Here is a 6,754-nt window from a genome sequence, read left to right as displayed (position 1 = left end):
TGGAATGGAGATTTGGTTGGAGGTGGCCAGAACTAAAGGGGTGATGGTGGTTCGACGGAGATGGTGACTATGTGGTGTTGAGGGTGGTGGGTAGTGTTTTTCCGATGAAATTTTGTTGGAAATTAAAACATGAGAGGTTCAATTTAAGGGTGTGAATCGATCGATTCGATTTGTGTTGTGCATTATTGATTCTGTTTATTGATTTTCAATTTGTCAATATGTTAAATCAATAACCAAACTAATAAGATGTTTATTATCGATTTTCAATTTATCAGTTTTGAATGTTAAAGGTTTGGTTTATCGGTTTAACCGCTAAGAAAATGTTCATTTTATTTTTTCCACCTTCTCTTCTTTATTTCATATGTTCATATATATACACACTACATTGATGCAAAAAAGCCTACACAAAATACAAGCAGAAGCAAATTCAAATACACTATTACTAAAATAAATTTATTTTTGTTTTGATTAAATAGCGAACTTGAATACTGTAGCAATCGATAACAATCTCTCAAAAAAGAAAATTAATGTAGTTTTATAGTTTATATTAATGGGTGAAACCCAATAAGTCAACAAGTTTATAAAGAAAAGAACAATACTAAAACAACAACTATAAAATGTAAAATAGAAAATAAAAAAATAAGGTTATGTTTTTAAAATATGAAGCCACTATTATATAAAAAGGGATAAATATATAATTTTAATAGAGAGAAGTATCAATTATCCCCGGAAGTTATCACGTTTTATTCATGGTACACCAGAACTTTGAGTTATCTTAAGTAACCCCCTCCCCCTCCCCCCCTGAACTTGTGGATTTAGTACGTCGCGTGTCCCTTTTCGACCCACATGGCACAATGTGTGATTTGAAACTCTATCAGGTGCGTGATGGAGTAAAAAAATCACCACATCAGCATTTTTCAAGGGTTAAAAACGAATTTTTTTTTTTTTTTTTCAAAAAATTCTAAGGCACCATCTCTCTTCTCTTCCTATTTATTCTCCCTTCTCCTCCGTCATTTTAAAAATTTCTAAAAATAATTTTCTTTCAATTACTTTAGTTTTACCTACTTAAATTGGAGATGTGCATCAATCGGTTCAGTTTGATTTTTTATATTATCAGTTTTTAATTTTTAAATATGTTAAATCAATAACCAAACCAATAAGATATTTTCTTATCGGTTTTTGATTTATCAGTTTTTAGTTCTTAACGATTCATTTTTTATTTAACTGATGAGAAATTACTCATAAAATAAAATAAAAAATAGTAACAAACATGAAAAGAAACCGAATCTTAGTTGCAACAAAAAATCCTACTTATATATATATATATTATAATTATAATTATTAAAAAATTATTAATCCAATAACGATAAATCCATAACATTTTTATCGATTCAATTTTTGTACACCCCTAACTTAAATTATGATTTCTTACTCCATTAATTATAATAGAAAATGTGTTTGTGCATGTGAGTCCCTTCAAAATTCTAATGAAACGGTAATCAGAAACTACTATGAAACACTAACCGGAAAAAACAATTCCATACTTTTAACACAAAGAGAATAAACAAAAAACATAATTTTTTTTTAGATAATATCTTACTTGATCGATGAAAATTCAACCTTTTTCTATTTCAGAGCAAAAGAAAACTCAAAAACACAATTTATTAGAAAGAAATAGAAGAATTAAGAGTGGAAGTGGGTTTTTTTTTCTGATATAGGATAAATATGAGGAAAGTGGATGGTATTTATCCATATCGACAGATACATAAGCAACTTTTTCTACGTGTATGTGCGTGTTTTACACGTTATGGTCTTTGGTCCAAAAAGGAGCACGCCACTTACAAAATCAACAAATTGGCGGGGGGGGGGGGGGGGGGGTAACTTAATGTTCAAGTGTATCATGAATAAAACGTGACAACTTCAGGGGAAAATTAATACTTCTCTCAATTTTAATATAATCGTATTAGGTTATTAAACCTGTTAACTAAAACCTTAAAATTGAAAATCTAACCGATATCCTAATAAAAAATTTCTAAGACTGTTTCAAAATTGTTAACCCAAAAATCCGATACTGACCAACCAATAATGATATTTCAGTTTAGTTTATGGGTTAATTCAGTTTTTGCACACTTGTAGTTCAATTTGTTTGGTCCTTTTTTTTAGTGTTATGATTTTTTTATTTTTTTTTTGGAAATTGGTAGTAGTGGGTTTGACTGTATTGTGTGTGTACATATCATTATAGAGTAGGAAAATGCGTCTGTTAGATTGACGTCTTTCGAATTTTAATTGACATTAACAGTGGATTTGAATTAATTATTTGGGATATAAAATTAAAATAAAAAGGGACGAATATGTTCTCAAACTATGATAAATTGTACGTATATACATATATTCAAAATATGATAAAAAATATATACATAACCGTTATCATAATTTAGAGATACTGGGTTAGAGTACGTGCTTTGCACGTGTATCAAGCGTTAATTAAGAATAAACATATATACAAAATAAATTCTCGTGTGTAGTTAAATTAAAGAACGTAGTGTGTGTGTGTGTGTGTGTATGTATATGTATACAAAATATGATAAAAAAATATATACATAATCATTATCATAATTTAGAGATACTAGGTTAGAGTACGTGCTTTGCAGGTGTATCAAGCATTAATTAAGAATAAACATATATACGAAATAAATTCTCGTGTGCAGTTAAATTAAAGAACTTAGTCATTATATTTTTTTCTAATTCTAGAAGCACTTTATTTTTACGAAGTGTTATTTTTATTCGTAGGATTCTACATTGTTATCAAAATTGAGAATAATTTAGATATAAATCATTAGTATATTGGGGGTGTTTGGTCAAAAGAAGACAAATAAAGAGAATATGATCTTTTAAAGCTGTCTGAAAAATCTTCACTGTGTCTTTTAGGGTATTACAGTTCTGCTAATTAACATGGATAAGTCAACTACCTTTGATGTCTTTGTGGTGGATGACTAGAACATATACCGTAGTAGTGTTGAGTCTATACATCACAAAAAATTGAATACAAAAATGAATAAATTACAATTGAAGTCTATTGTAAATAATTATTAAGATATTATTGTGGATGTCCATAACTTCTAGGCATTACTTCCCGTTAAGTATAGTAATTCTCACACCTCCACTACCTCCTTATTCATCATCATAGAGGTTTTTATAATGACTAAACCTAACTGTTGGACTAATAAAAATAATAATAACTAAACCTAACCTAAAAATTAATAAGACTAAACCTAACTGTTACAGGGCCCAACTAAACATTCATCTCTCACATGAAACTACAACAAAATAATATAAATAATTGAGATATATCAAAACAATTGTTTTTCTAAAACTCCGCACATAAAATTTACACACCGAAACTAATAGTTAACAGTGTATATATATATATTCATAGAGGTACACCTAATACATAAATTAAAAGAGATCAATCAGACTAAACATTCAACAGAAAACAAAAGATGGGAGATTGACAATATAGACTCAATATTTATCTGCATTTGCACACATACAAATCATCCAAACAACAATGTTAGTTGTAGTTAGGGGTGTACATAGGTCGGGTTGGTTTGGTTTTCTATTGAAAAGAAACAAACCAATTATGTCAGTTTATTAAAACTATAAACCAAATCAAACCAACATAAAATCAGTTTTTTCGATTTAGGTTTTAGTCGGTTCTTTCAATTTTTTCAGTTTTTCTCAATTTCTTTTATAATCTTTATTTTTTAAAATTATATTGTGATTGAAGTTTAGATCAATTATGTTTTCATTCATGTGCTAATGAAAAACCACAATTATGAAAAATTGAGGAGCGAAAAACTCTCTTGAAACAAAAAAATAAGATGAAGAGTGAAAAGTTTAGGTTTAAAGTTTATATTAGATTTTGGATCATTTTATTAACAATTAATGGATAAATATTACAACTTAATGGCTCAAATATGAATATATATATATATATACACCTACCTTTTAAATATTAAAAATTAATAAAACTAATTGAAAAAGTATTTAAAAAGTAGATTATAATTAATATTTTATGTATAAAAAATTAAATTATATGCATGCATATATATATACACACACATATATATGTATATATATTTATATATATATATATGTATATATATATATATTATGTCGGTTTGATTTGGGTTCGGTTTGATTTTTTTTTTTGTTAACACCAAACCAAACCAAGAATGGTCAGTTTTTTTCAAACGCCAAACCATAAGTCGGTTTTTTTTTTCTCGATTTGGTTTAGTTCTTCGGTTTGGTTCATAGGATTCTAATCATCGAATGTGAAAAATGTTTGTGTTGAGTGATTTTTCCCATTTTTATCGCATTAAAAATGTACTCATTTGGCCGGGGAATGCTTCGAAGGATTTGTATTGATTTATCCGGGGAATGCCCCAACATATCATGTATGCAAAGGAGGTTCGTGATGAAGGCCCTAGGCGTCGGGTAAAGCATTGGAGCCTAGTCTAGGATTAGTTTAGAATAGGATTTATATTTTCGTATTTTTTTATTTTTCGGGACTGTATAACTCGGACTGGATATTATTTTGGTTTTGATTTTTGTTTGATTTGTTTGTTGGCTTGGTTTTGTGTGTTTTGTTTAGTTTATGCTTTCTATAGTGTCAAGTTAATCGAGGGGTGCCTAACACCTTCCCCTCGGTCAACAAAATTTCTTAACCGGAATCTCTATTCGCAAATCAGTTTAAAGAGTCAAATCGTTTTAAAAAGGATTTTTCAAAGGTGACTTGGCACACCGGATTATGCCAAGTGGTGACTCTGAATTTAATTGAAAAAACGAATCTTTTTTTGAAACAAATTTTCATTTTGTCACTTCAATAATAAAATCCTTTCAAACTTAAAATCAATTCTTTTGGTTAAAAAAGTGGTGTGACAGTTTGGCGACTCTGCTAGGGAGTTTTCAGAATTCGAGTTTATTTTTTGGAGTTGTATCGGCCTAGTTTGACATTATGGGTGTATAAATATTGTTCGTATTATCGATTATATTTGTTTCATCATTGTTGAGTGCCTACGTACTACGTGTTTACAGTCTTTCTTCTTATGTGTTACCGCTTGATAGCTGGCATTGTTGACACCTAATTTTTGCCCTCCACAACTACATTTAATCTCGAGTTTCTTCGATTTTCAAATAAAATCACAACAATTATTTTTCCAAATAAATGCATTTTAAAATAGGTATTTGGGCTAATTTTGTCATTTAAAGTGATAATTATATATTTTCGTATTTGCATATATGAGATTGTATAAATGATGTCATTTAAATGAACATTTTCATCACATTGGGCTTTAAATTAAGGATTATTTGAAAAATAAATAAATAATTAAAGTCTTGATTTAAACAAAATTTATTCTCAAATAATTTATTTGGATATATATTTGTTTGATTTTATTAAATCAAGAAACTTGGAATTAAAAGAGGTATTAATTCGTATCGAGATTTATTTTAATTTAGCCAATCTATTGAATTTGACCATAATTGAAACTAAATGGTCCATAATTGCAATACAATTGGCCAATTGACTTTTGATTTGGTTGAAATTTAAATAGACTGAACTGAATTAAAATTGATGTTATTTTTCTAAGTAGTTCCACAATCTACCCAATACCCAAAAACTTATCCAATTAAAAAGCCCAAACCAAAGGCCCATTTTCTTTTATCCAACAATTAAAACTACAACCAGCCTTTTCCTTACAATTTCTGTCGCCCGAAGACCACTCTAACAGCTATAACCCGGCCCATCTTCCAATCCTCTTTTCCCTTTAATCAGTAACCAAAGCTGCTATAGCTACAAGGTTCAACTTCAACCACAGCCTTCAATCAACAGCAACAGCTACCAGAACAATACAAACACGCTACAACATTGTACAAGCCTCAGCAAAATGACAATATCGATTTCCATCTACCAACGATTCCAACCCTCAAATCGAGCTCCAACCCGTCTGTTTCTTCTTCATCATGCATCTCACGTGGGTTCATACGCGTAGGGCTCGGGAACATTCTAGAACAAGCCTAGGTGGCTCATCCAACGTCTATATTCCACGAATCTTGGGTACCATGGTATGAATCCGTACATACCTGGTTGATTTTCATTTGTTTGGAATAAATTCTATTTTTTCTAATTTCGATTGGTCCACCCGCTCGAATTTATCTGAGAAAATTCCAAAATTCGTAGGAGTTTGTTGGTAGAAAACGTTATCTAAGTTCAAATTTTGAATTCCTTCTGGAATAAAATCCCAAAATTATCCCCAGGAGGCCCAATTTTTGTTTCCATCGATTGAAACCCTAAAAAACGAACCCTAGCCTATTCTCTATATAAAGGCTATTTTAGGAGGCTGGGGGGGTAGAGAGTTCTTTCTAGGGTTGGTGTTCTGAGGTTCATAAAAGGAAGGTTTTTCCTCTGTGACATTTTTAGGGTTTGATTTTTTTTAGGTCGGAGAGGGGGGAGAAATTCTGAGGTGAAAACTTTGAGGTTTCGAAGGTTTCTTAGAAAAAGGGAAACCCATAGTTTTAGGGTTCTTTTTTTTTCTGCTTCAGTGGAATCCTTACTGGTGATTGAAGCTTTTGAGTGAGAGATGAAGATATCAATGTGTTAGGGTTCTCAGAAGATAAAAGCTATCTCCTTTTTCTTAGAATATCCTCTCTCTTTTGTTTCCTTTCAAAAGTTTGGTCGATCATTTGGGAACTT

This window comes from Capsicum annuum, chromosome 4 (assembly GCF_002878395.1).
Source record: "Capsicum annuum cultivar UCD-10X-F1 chromosome 4, UCD10Xv1.1, whole genome shotgun sequence".
Lineage (NCBI taxonomy): Eukaryota > Viridiplantae > Streptophyta > Magnoliopsida > Solanales > Solanaceae > Capsicum > Capsicum annuum.
This window is presented reverse-complemented; position numbering follows the sequence as displayed.